Here is a 12773-nt window from a genome sequence, read left to right as displayed (position 1 = left end):
GAGTGAGTTCGCAGTCGGCACCAGGTGCTTCATGGGCTCATCCCAGCCAGACAGCTCCGGCTGAGCAGGAGTTCGCAATGATGCGTGACAGACCATCCTTGTATCAAAGGTCTAAATGACAGGACAGGAACCAGGAGCAAATAAATAACCACCACACTGATAAGAAACAGGTATAAAACAATCATTCCCAAATGCCTCCACCAACTCACCTGGCTTCACACACATTATTCCCACCGGATTGACTCCCCCCGTGGCCTGAAGGAGGTCACCTTACACTCAGCACCTGGAAATCAGAGGTTTGCCACAGATTCCAGTAGAAGAGTCTCCCCAAAGTGTCAGGCTTTTAAAACTTTAGGGCCAACACCCAAAACATAAGAAAAAGGGCCCTGGTTCTTTGAAATATTTCATATTCATACACAACAGATGTGTGAGCTACAAGTTCTTCTGAGGTCTTTCCGACCCCATACCCACCTTTCTAAGGCAGCTATTCTGTAATTCCATCATAATCTGAAATGAAATTTATAGATGATATAACTTACATTCACTTTTTTTCTTGACCTAAATCTAACATCAATGAAAATCAACATGAAGGCAACTTATAATTAAATGATATTATTGGTTTCGATGTGTGAGTGCTGGGGGACAGTCATACCAGAAGACCAAAGGTCCCCACACATTTCCACGAGGCCCCAGGGAGATGGAAGACCCACCGGGGAGTGAGCTGCAGGGAGTAGCCTGTGGCCGATCCTATCACGTGGCCAGGAACAGCAGGCCTCGTGGCAGAAGGTGCCAAGCCAGTGACTGGCAGAGCCAGGAAGACAGCACCCCAGGCAGGGTGCAGGGAGTGCAAAGCACATCTGCCTGCAGGTCTAAGGAGAGAACCTGCTACAGGTAACACCCAGGAGAGAGGCTCAGCAGGGAAACAGAACACTGGCCTTGGGCCCGGCTCCCGTCCTGCTGGTCTTCAGGGCTATGTCCTCCCTTTTAAAAAAGTTTGCTGACTCACGTTCTGTACTTAGAGCCAACATGGTCAACATTTTAGAGTGAAAGGGAGATTTAGTGAGTTTCTTTCCCAGACGGTTGGAAAGCCTGTCCTGAGAACTCCTGGTAACAGGCAGGTGGACTCCAGCGGTGGCCGGAGGTCCTCTTTAGTTCTTTGTCAAGAACTAATACAGAGCTTCAGGCAGAGTCCTACAGTCCATCATGACCCATGCCCCTTCCCCTTCGAAGGACTGGAACTGGGCGAGCTGCCTGTGACTGCCTCCAGGTGTTGGAGCCCCCCGGCCACCCCTGCACACACCTGCCGTACACAGGGTACCCACGAAGCCCGGCCTGATCTTGCCCATTGCCACAGGTGCTTCTGGAAACTTTCTGCTCCAAAGTAGGCACAGGGTGGGGACTGCCCTTCGGGGAACACCAGGTAGGCACAGGGCTTTCCACCTGGAAGGAGCAGGAGAGCCCAGAGAAGTCACCTCCGGCTCCAACCCAGTAGAGGCCGATTCGCAACACGGCAGCGTGGGGATTGGTCTCAGTGCTAGGCAAGGTGTTCAGCTTTTAACCTCCAAGGGGAAGAAGTTACAACAAGAATGAGTTCTTCATCTGAATGTCACACACTGTCACAATTATGGGAAGTCCGATTTCCACACCAAACAGGTAAGTGCTGAGATGCTTCTTAGAACCCAGGCGCTTCTTCATGCTGCACCCCGTAGCAGTGGACTGCGTAACTTGTAATCAGTTTTGAACTTCAGCCCTTGCCTTGAAAGTGATTTCCTAACATAGATATCCACAAGGTAAGCTGTCTTTTGTATGTCTTGGCTCAGTAAGGAGCACAGGAACTTCTCCCTGGGGTCAGAGGTTGGAAACGGGCAAATCAGAAGGTGGACAGAAAAATGACAATGTTTAACTAATGAACACAGTTGAACCTCGTCTTGAGTAGAGCCACAAGGCCCTTCCATCTGAGAGGCAGGAGCTCCTGGGTGTGTTGGCCACGTCCTTTGATGGCAGGGAAAGCAAGAGGCACCAGTGGCCTCCGCTGACCTTTGTCAGGCTGAGAGCCAGAGTTTCACCCATCAAGACTCAGCAAACAGGTTACTGCCCAGCTGCTCTCCCAACAGGGCCGAGGGGAGATGGAGAGGTGTGTGGCCCTTCAGGAGGACCATTTCTGTCTTCCCAGGAACTCCAGCCTGCCCTGCATTGGCCTGGGATAGACTCTCAGGAAGCACAAGTGAATCGGGAGATAATCACCCCGAGAGGAGCTTCTAAACTCTGACATGATTTCTCCTCCCAGCAGAAGGCAAAAGGCTGCGGACCTGAGGAACGAGGTGTGTTCACCACACTTAATTTTGACTCCCAGCTCAGCCTGCGGTGCCTTTGGTGAAAAAGAAACCGGTTGAGCCACCCCAGTAGGAATGATGGACAGTTTAAGTCTCTTGTACCCTAACCTAGAGAAAACATCCCTAGGCCCACAAAACTGGCATGGGTCTAACTCACCACACCCGAATCCCCTCCGGCCATGACTCAGCAGGAACCTGAACACCCTCAGGTGTCTGCTGGCAACTCCAGGTCCCTTCTGTTCATTCTCTAAGGAGTGTGTGGAAGGCACGGATTTCAGGCTGTGCTGATGTCCAAGGTGAGGGGCAGCCTCATCAGACACAGTCCCAGCAGAGGCTGTCATCTCTTACACAAAATGGAACTCTTGAGCGTCCACTTGCTCCCGTTGCTAACCTGAGCTGGGTTTTTGCTCAGTATCATTATCCATCTGGGTGGGGGCTGACTCCCTGGGGACCACCAGGACCAATTCCTTTGGAAACCTGAGGCCAGCTCAGCGGATCCCTGCTCTTGGACTTGGCCATGGGAGCCAGTGGTCGTCACTGCAGAAGCCATCCCTTGCACTTCTTTGCTTTGCCAGAGTTTCCACAGCAAGCCCAGAGACAGCACCGCAGCACAGGCAGGCTCTGGAGCAATCAGCCCGGGGGGTTGGAGCTCCTGCCTTTCTCCCCTGGAGCTGGAGGCTAAGTTCTAGGTTGTATTAGCCAGAGGTTTTTGAGTTGCAAGTGATACATAAACAAATAACAACAACAACAAAAACACCTACAATCAACTTAGAAATCAAAAGAATTTATGAGTTTCAGCTCTCATGTTAAGCTGAAAGGCACTGACATTCTTATGGTCGATATCCATTGCAGAGTTGGGGGTGGGGTCCATGGCCGAGAATGAGAGCAGTGGGCTTCCTGAGGTTAATGAAGAGTGGACATCTGGTGACCAAGAGATGCCCAGGCACAGGCTAGCACTGAGATGAGCACAAACAGAGCTAGTCTTCGGCCCAGTGAGACTGCTGGGGGCTAGGAGGCACTTCAAGGAGGAAGACCCCAGGGACAATGGACCTGGCCTCCTGATAAGGGGCGTGTGGAGCCTCAAGCTGGTCTGTGAGTAGAAACAGGGTAAGAAACTTGTGCTCCGGCTCCGGCACCAGTGTGCACCATATATGGTGGTCTCTGATCTGTGGGCCTCATGGAAATATCCCACATCTCTGGCACCTGTCCCCACATTTGCAGAATTGTCACAGCCTCCCCTTCCTCTCTCTACCATCTCCCCCTTACACTTGGTGGGAGGCTTCAGGAATGGAGGAGAATGGGGGTGAAGTGCCGGTTTCCCTTTTCCTTCATTCCCCAACACCAGGGACGTCTTGCTCCCCTGGCCTCTCCAGGACAGAGGGCGCTTCTCCTCCAGAGGCCGAGCCAAGCTCCAGGTCTGTTCTCCTGCCCAGGGACCTTGACTACCAGGCAGCCTCCCCTCCCCCAGCCTCAATGTCAGCATGGAGACCTTCATGCATATCTCCTGCCTTTGGAATCAGGCTGCCCCTGGCCTGCTCATCCCTGCTCCAGGTCCCAGTTCTGGTTCTTGAAGTCACAGCCCTGCTACTCCAGTCTCCTGGCCCTTCCTCTGCCCCTGCAGGCTACCTGGGGCAGGCCACTGGGCGGTTCCAGGAGGCACACAGGGTACTGGCAGGGACTGAGGAGCCACACTGCAAAGCTTGAACCTCTGGGCTCACTTAGGTGGGATCTTGGAAGAGTGCACTGTGCCTTTGTGTTCTTCAAATGGAGATAACGGAAGGTTTCTCCTCTTGCAGGTGCTACGAGGATTAGATGAGGTCATAATTGCAGCACCTGTCATGGCTGCCGGGCTCTGTCAGCTCTGCACCTTGTGGTGATACGGCACGCCCCCTTCTCTCTGGCCTCCCAGTGGCATTGAGTTCTGCCCAGCACCTGTGCAGCCCTGGCAAGATCTCTGCAGCCCAGAGCCCCGCTCTCCTGCCTACCTGCCCTGGGGCCACCTATGCTCAGCACCCCCACCCCCAGCTCTACCTCTTTCTTATCCAGTTTCTTCTCAAAGGCCAGCAGGAGTCCACACGCCCCTGGCAGCAGGTCAGGTCTCTTGTCCCTGGGCCTTCCTCCTTGAGGTGCTCCTGACCCCAGGGTCCTGCTGAGCTGGAGGCCTGCTCCTCATCTGATAGGCCTTCCCTCCTGGCCTCGCTCATCTTCTCCTTCCACACTCTCCACCCAGAGGGCAGCAGCTTCACCAGGCTTCAGTGACCGTGGCTGATGTCCCTCCCAGTTTCATCCCCAACTGTTGAGGCTGTTGCCACCTCCCGTAAGTCTTTCCCGTGTCTGAAACAGCTCCCGGGCACTCAGGGAGACAAACCTCTTGATCATCACCTGCCCTTGGGGGCTTTCTATGGAAACTAACATGGGAGTTTTTGAGCAAGTTGGCTGGCTGGATGGTTGAGGGCTGGGTGGACGGACAGATGATGGGTAGATGGACAGATGATGGGTGAGTGGAGTGTCTGGGTGGCTGTGTGGATGGCTGGGAGAATGGAGGGGCAGAATGGATGGACAGATGATGGGTGGAGGGATAGATGACTGACTGGCTGAATGGTGGTTTCTAGTTAAGATATTCAGAATAAAAATATAGTCACAAGATAATACTCGAAGTCCTAAAAGAAGTTGATATTGTCAAGGAAGGATGAATAGAGAAGAGCAGATGCCACAACAGACAGAGCCTCAGGGAACAGCTCCCTTGTGGGAATGGAAGAAGATTCCTCTGCAGGCCTCCTGGCAGCCACATTGAGGCCAGGGACTCTCCTGCTACAGGCTGGGGCCCCAGGCTCTTCCTCTGGACCAGCTCGTTGATACTCAGCTGCTGGGCCGGAACCCACTTGGGGTAGCCAGGGTTTACCCTTGCTGACCTCCTTTAAAGATGAGCACATGTACACTTTAGCACGTAAGAAACAATAACGATACAAAATGCACTCCGCCTGATAATAATGTAGCCCCTTGGCTTGTTTATAAAAACGTACTTCTAAAATATATTGTTAAGTAAAAAAACAATCTTTCCAATATAATTTCATTTTTCTAATGGAGTATGAAAAGTAATTCTGGAAGGATATACATTAAAATAATCCACGTTGTCACTTTCTTTAGATGACGAGCAAGTGATTAAGATTTAAATTTCTTTTTATACATTTGGCTCATGTCTTTTTTCTATTACTATGTATAAGAGTACTAATTCTATAATTTAAAATTTCCATTTAAAATTTTAAATACATGAAAAATGTCTTTCTTTACAAATACAAATATTTCTTCCTAGACTCAGCGAGCGTTTCCCAGCATTTCACTGTGCTTGCTCTTGGCCTCCCACACCCTACAGTCTATGGACGCAGCTCTTCCCAGGTAAACCAGATGGTGTCTGTTGAAGCCAGGCTGACCTCCTTGTCCTTCTTCAATACGCCAGGCTTGCTGCTGTCTCAGGCCCTTTGCACCTGTGGCCCCCTCCCCTCAGGACTGATTTTCATCATATATTTTCATGGCTCATTCTCACCCTTCATGATCTCCCATCTGTTCCCAGTACACAGAGGACTTCCCAGTCACACTAATGAAAATTGCATTCCTTCTGTCCTGATATCAATCCCCACATCATTCTGCTCCAATGCTTTTCACTGACTGATGTCCCATAAATGTCTCTTTGCTGACCTAGACCTTGCAAGCCTCTCTGTTAGAATGTAGCCTCCCAGGGGCAGGGACTGTGGATGGATGTCCTGTTCAAGGATTTGTCCCCAGGCTGAGAATGAGGGCACTGAACACTCAATAGCTGCCCAATGCATGGCTGGGGGTGAATTTCAGGAACAGTTGTGAACCAAAGAGGGATTTTTCCTCCATTCTTTATATATATATATAAAATTTGGTGGGAGGGTATTAGAGGGGATTGAACCCAGAAGCGCTATTAACCTCTGAGCTACATCTCCAGCCCTTTTTATTTATTTATTGCTAAATTGCTGAGACTGGCCTCAGACTTGCAACCCTCCTGCCTCAGCCTCCTGAATCTCTGGAATGACAGGCATGTGCCACCATGCCCGGCTCTTTCTTTCATTCTTAACAAGCTCTTCTCAGTCTTAATGGGAGGAGGCTCAGCTGTCAGAGTCACTGACACCACCCAGTGCTTTTCTTCCCTCAAATGGACAAAGCCACTTATAGGCAGGGATTCTTGTCTTTAGGGTTCACAGACGCCTTAAGAAATGCCAACAGTTTATGAGAGAGCACGTAGAACACCAAAAATTACAAATGCAAATTTGGAAGTGGAGCTTGAGATGGTGAGAACAAATCAATAACCCAGTTCAGCAGAATAAACTGTAGATGCCCCACCAGCTCATCTCAGCCTACTCACAGGATCACCTGTCCCCACATCCTCTCGAAGACAAGCAGCCAAGGCCACAGCTCACTGCATGGCACGGTCAGGTCTGCCTTCTTGGTGGCCAGCACATGCCTGGTTTAACTGGCCCGCTGTCAGCGTATCATTCACAACCTGCTGTATCAGCTCCAAATGTCACTGCAGTCGCTCAGAGCACAGCAGAACCGGGAAACAAAGAAGGTAAAGGAGGAAGACCCTAAAGAGGAAGCTGAATGCTGTTGGGAGCTTTGATAGGGGGTGAGAGGCAGGTAGGAGACTCCAGGACTGCTGGGGTTTAGAGACGGCACCTCACGCCACCTTCAAGAAAGGGAAAGGGGACTTTTAAAGGCTGCCCTATGGATACAGAGTTCTAATCTGGATCCAAACTCAAAGAAAAGTTCCTGACAAACAAATTAACATTCAAATGAACTTAGGATGAGTTAAAACAAAGTGGTCCTGATTTTCTCCTTCACCTGACTCTGAGCATCAACCATCTACTATAGAGCTGGGGGGCTCCTCTGCCCTCTGAAAACAGGGGGAGGAGACAGCCACCCTGAGAATCAGGGGAAGGAGCGGAGCGGGAGCACCTGCAGCAGGTCTTCTGAAGCAGAAGTGCCACCAGGCTGGTTCTGCTCTTGTCCTGGTGCAGTCCTGGCTCAGGGAAGGGGCAGAGGGGATCCATCATCCTGAGGACAGAGCCCTGCAGCTGAAGGGAAACCAATGAAAGGGAACAAGAGGAACTATGTATTGAAGACAAAGTGGAAATTCTGCTCACAGTTTCCCTAAAAGGATTTTGTTTGCTCTAATATATGAAGCATCAGGCCAAGCATTGAGCTGTTTGAATTTGCATCTCCTGGAATCCCGGGGTTGCTCAGTGATCAGCTCCACACCAACAGGAGACACGAGGGCCTCTTAGCTATTGCCAGGTCTAGCAGGGGTCCTTGAGCTGGATGATCCTGTTGCATTTCCATTTCCTGGAGGAGGATTCACTTGAGAGCTCCAACAACCAGCAGGTTTTAATTGAAAGCTGTTGGGACAGGGCATGTGGCCTGACCTTCTCAGCATGGACTGAGGCCTGGGCTGGCGTGCGTGCGGGAATGGGGAGATAGAGCGGCTCTGCAGAGATAAAGAGTAACTGCGCAGAAGTTATCACACTCAGGTCCAAAGCACAGAACTTCCTTGACCTCCCCACACTTACCAGGCCCTGCCCTCCTTCTTGTTCGCTGCTGATAACCTCCCAGCCTCCCTGGCCCTCCTGATAACAGACAGATTCCAAGATCCAGGCAGGCGCTGAGCCCTCCTGCATCTCACACTGCAGGTGGATCTCAGAGACCACCTGTCCGCCTCCTGCCATGCTGAGAAACTACTCAGTCGAAACTCAGACTAGGGCTTCTGGCCTGCCATTCTCAAAGTCTTCATCCTTAAAGGATAAGGAGTATTCTGAGGGGCAAGGAGCCTTTAGGTGTAGCTGATTCAACTTGGTTCCCTCAGCAAAGCCTGCGGGAAAGAATGCTGTCAACTAAGAATAACCCAGTGATAATGGGAGTAAAAGACTGGAAATACAGACTAGAGGTGAGAGGCCCATTAGGAGACTTGGGTTATTTGTTAGTTTAGCTATTCAGTCAACAAACACCCTCCAAGTCCCAGGAGGAGACTGAAGATACGGAGACAATGGCCAATGGCCGGGACAGATCAGGTGAGATTAGTGAACACCTGTGGCAGTAACCGAGAAGGGATGAGCTAAAGACTTGGTCTAAGGCCAGGGCATTGGAGGCAGAGAGGGGAGATGAGTGTCAGAGCGGACAGACCACCAGGGCCATCTAAAGAACCTAGAAATGAAAGCTGTCCTCAATTGCAAAAGTTGTCTGTTTAATTCAAAGACTATACAAGTAAGCAAGGCATGAAATAAAGGGCTTCCCTCCAGCTTTAGACCTGACCCTCAAGGAGGCCACTTGGGACTGACTGGGGAGAGTAGGAAGCAACGCAGAGGGGGAAGACGGGAGGAGGAGGACTCCCACTGCTGGCATGGGCTGGATGGATGACCAGGGACAGGGAACACTGGAGAGGACAATTTCTAGGGCACAGATGAGTTTCCTTTGACATGTGGAATTTTTGTATAAGAGCTTTATTGAAATAAAATTCCCATATCCTACAGTTCTCCCATGTAAAGTATGGAATTCAATGACTTTTAGTGTATTCTGAGTTGTATAACCATCAGCATAATCATTTCAGAACATTTCCACACCTCCAAGAGAAACCATGCCCATCAGCAGCCACCCATTTCCTCAGCCCTCCTTCCTGGCCCTACGTAGCCACATTGCCCCCATGGATTTGCGTATTGTGAACATTCATATTAAGGGATTCACACAAAATGTGGCATTTTATAAATGACGCCTTTCACTTAGCATGCTTTAAAGATTTAGCCATGTGGTGGCCTGTATATAAACTTTATTATCAGGTAATATTTTGTTGTGCAGATAGAATACATCTTGTCTATCCTTCCACCAACAGACGATATCTGGGTTGTTTCCACGTTGTGGTTATTGTGAACAGTGCCATGAGCACTCGTGCACAAGCATCTGTCTGAACACCTGTTTTGCCTTCATTTAGGCCTGTACCTAGCAGTGCAATTGTCGGGTAATGCTAATTCTACGTGTCTTTTTGTAAGGAATTGACAGTTTTCCACAGAGGGTGCACCATTTTACCCCCCAAGCCTCCATGCCCACTTCTTTGTCAAAAATTTTGTCTTTTTAGATAACAACCTACCTAGTGGGGGTGAAGTGACATCTCACGGGGGGGGGGGGGGGTGAGACTTGCCTTCCCTCTGTTTAATGATGTTGAGCATGCTAACGATGCTGACAAGCCTTCAGTGTAAGTTCACTACAGAACTTTTGCCTACTTTGAAATTTGGTATTTTATTGAGTGATACGTTTTTTAATGTATAAATTAAAGCTGCAAGTCCCTCAGATAGTCTGCAATTATTTTGTACAGTACTCTGCTGTGTACTGTCTTCTCACTTACTTGAGGGTGTCCTTTGAAACGGAGGTTTTTTTAAATTTTGAATTTTCAATATTTTTTTTTGAAGTTTGTGCTTTTGGTGTTACCACCTAAGAACCCTTACCTAACCCCAAATCACTAAGATCTAGGTCTCTGTTTTCTTCCAAGATTATGAATCTTTCCTCATGACCCTGAATTTATTCCAACATTAAAATGTTTCCATCTGTCAATTCTCAAATGAGCCCTCCCTGAACAGCTTTTGGCTTTTAAAACGTGACAAGCATAATCATAAAGGTGAAGAAATCAATCTAGCAATACAATGTTAGAATAATGAACTAGAAGTTTTCAGTTATAGAAGGTCCTCCACAGAACAATGGCAGTTTAAATTATTATAGGAATCTCAGATTCTTTCTACTAGAACTTCTAATTATCCAGCTTCTAATTGTCCAGAATTCTCACAGTGCTCCAAGGACATTAAACCAGATCTTTCTCATCTAAAAATGACAACATGGCATTTTAGTGGTTTTGTATGTTATTGGGATTGGAGGTTGAATTTTTGCAACAACTCGTTCACATTGTTTTCCGGAAGGGTCAAAGTTGTAAACACAGATTCCTTCCACTTGCTCCTTTCTGTTTTGAAGGCAATGGCGATCTTGGAGCACTCATCATGCCCAGCTCTGCATGGATACTTGCTTCTAGACCAACCCAGAAACCTCCAGTCTTCTCTGGCCTGGCCTTCGAGGTCCCAAGCACAGCCCCAGAGGGGCTGCCTAGGAATGGAGAACCCCGCTGGGTCAGAGAGGCCTGCTGCCCGGCCCCCCTTCCTTTACTTAAGCTACACTCCCAAACTCAACAGGCTTTGGTGCACGTAGAACCTCATAACTTCGTGGGTTCTTTGTGCTGTCAGCTTCACTGGGGGAAAAAAGTGACCAGAAAGAGACCAGGGTGGGAGGAAAGAGAAGAAAGAAAGCAGGAAAATCAGCTTCGTCTGTTTTTGCCTTTTTAAGGACTTTCCCTGAAATATGTCTTCTTCCCACTCACAACAGGGGTTTCATTTTCTTTTTTCTTTTCTTTTTTAAAAATATTTCTTAGTTGTTGGTGGACCTTTATTTTATTTATTTATATGTGGGGCTGAGACTCTAACCCAGTGCCTCATGCATGCTAGCCAGGCGCTCTTCCACTGAGCTACAACTCCAGCTTCAGGGGTTTCATTTTCTATCTTGAAAATGATCGTATTTCAATCAAAAAATGAGTACGACTGCGACTTAGGTTTCAGGACTTACATAATGATCTCATTGTCAATCTCTCAAACATATATTTATTGATTGATTGCAAAATACATCAACCCCACCTCCACACCTGTGGGGGTTCCTGGTGCCCCTTCCTGCTGCTCCTGAGACTGACTGTAGGCTGCCGAGGGACAGCAAGCGCCTTCCTTCCCGGTGAACTCTCACCCTGAGTGCACGGTCTCTAGGCGGCTGGACGTGCAGGCACGGACCACCGACTCTCGCCTTCTGTGTCCACTCCTGGCAACTTGAGCTCTGAAAACAGGAACCATTTCCTTCCTGGTCACATTCTCTATAAGCTTCCCATTGGGAAATGCTGATGACAGTGCAAGATGATCTCCTGTGAGCGGCCACGTGACATGACAAGCATAATGCAAATATAAAGCAATTTCTTTATTGAATATTTTGAAAGCAATAAAAATGTTCAGGCAGCCTGATGTTTAAACATACAGCATATAACTCCACTTAATATACACTATCAAGGAAAAATGTAAGGACAGGTCTACAAGAGAGAGAGGGAGAACCTGTTGCCAGCCAGGCTCTCCACATGTTCTACCTAAATCACTCCTTAAAAGAATTTGAAAAATACTTTCAATTGTCATTTACAATTTTTCATCTTGAGTTTAAATCTTTACCAATAGTTCTGGTATATTTTAAATATTGACTTAAAATAAAAGCTGTGACTTGTTTAAATATACTCAGTGGCATTCAAATATCATGAAGACTTGTCATCTCTGCCCTTAAGAAGTGTTTGCTCTTTCTTGGTAGACAGAAATGACACTGTTCCTTTTTCTATTTCCATTTCTTCTACCCAGAATTAGAAATTCTGTTAGGCCCTAATGTCTTTTTTCAATCCATCATACCTCTCAACAACAGAAATACACACCAAGGGAATAAAATTCTGGTTTTCTGTGAACCTGTCACCAAAAGATGACCATACCATCACCTGACAGTCTCCTGAGGCAGTCTTCAGGGAAAGGAGGCAGGGCTCTGGCTCAGTGCCGATTGCTTCCCCGCTGCGGACCACGTGCCACATCTGAAACCACAACCAACAGGCTGCTGCCCCATTCCTGCACCACCCCAGCCACGCAGGTCAGACAGGAAACGGGAAGAGCAGAGCCCACCTCGAGGGCACAATCTCCAGTGTGCAGGGTTCCCACTGCCCCACTCTTCATGCCCCAGGGCAATGAGCTCTCAGCTCCAGATGGAGGGAAAATCTGCCTCCCCAGTTCACATGTGGGACCCTCTTCCCCACGAGAGGGAGGCGAGGACTGTGTGTGGTCAGGAGGGCCACCCATGAACGGCATCAGTGTCCTTACGGCAGCCCCAGGAGAGCCTGCTTCCTCTCTCCCCACTGAGGACACAGGAAGCAGCCCTTGGCAGACCCAAATCTGCAGGCATTTTGACCTTGGACTTGCTATCTCCAGAACTGTGAGAACAAATGTTTGTTGCTCACTGTCCCCCTGATCCTGTCCCCCAGCAGAAGCTGAGACAGCCTCTTTCCTAAAAGTCAGGAGAGAGGGAGCTCAGGGCAGTAAATAGAGAGGAGTTGGCATGACTGCCACGTCCATTTCAGAAGAAAATGTTCCGTGGGTTGATCTGTGTTCCCAGAAGATGCCAAGTCCCAACCCCTGGCACCTTATTGAGTGGAGATGTGATCACTTGAGATGAGGTCACAAACTGGTAAGAAGTTCTATGCAACACAGACAGAGGGGGCAGAGTCAGAGGAGGAGTCCACCGCCTTGTTGAAAGCTGCAGCTAGGACTT

The 12773-nt window shown here is 48.8% G+C and overlaps 1 long non-coding RNA gene across 4 annotated transcripts; it reads left to right on the top strand.

The window, feature by feature from the left end:
• Positions 1-757: 757 nt before the first annotated feature.
• LOC144369751 (uncharacterized) lies at positions 758-8877 on the top strand. Of its 4 annotated transcripts, none has more exons than XR_013429469.1 (5): positions 758-891; positions 1231-2087; positions 2174-4650; positions 5647-5729; positions 6551-8877. It is a non-coding gene; the product is annotated as an uncharacterized LOC144369751 (long non-coding RNA). The 4 variants fall into 4 exon arrangements; XR_013429471.1 differs by having other exon boundaries at positions 1231-3748; positions 4130-4650; XR_013429468.1 differs by having other exon boundaries at positions 1231-4650.
• The last annotated feature ends 3896 nt before the right edge of the window (positions 8878-12773 follow it).

Source organism: Ictidomys tridecemlineatus, chromosome 13 (assembly GCF_052094955.1).
Source record: "Ictidomys tridecemlineatus isolate mIctTri1 chromosome 13, mIctTri1.hap1, whole genome shotgun sequence".
In the NCBI taxonomy this organism is placed as follows: Eukaryota; Metazoa; Chordata; class Mammalia; order Rodentia; family Sciuridae; genus Ictidomys; species Ictidomys tridecemlineatus.
The sequence above is the reverse complement of the archived record's forward strand: the minus strand, read 5'-3'. Positions and strand labels throughout refer to the sequence as shown.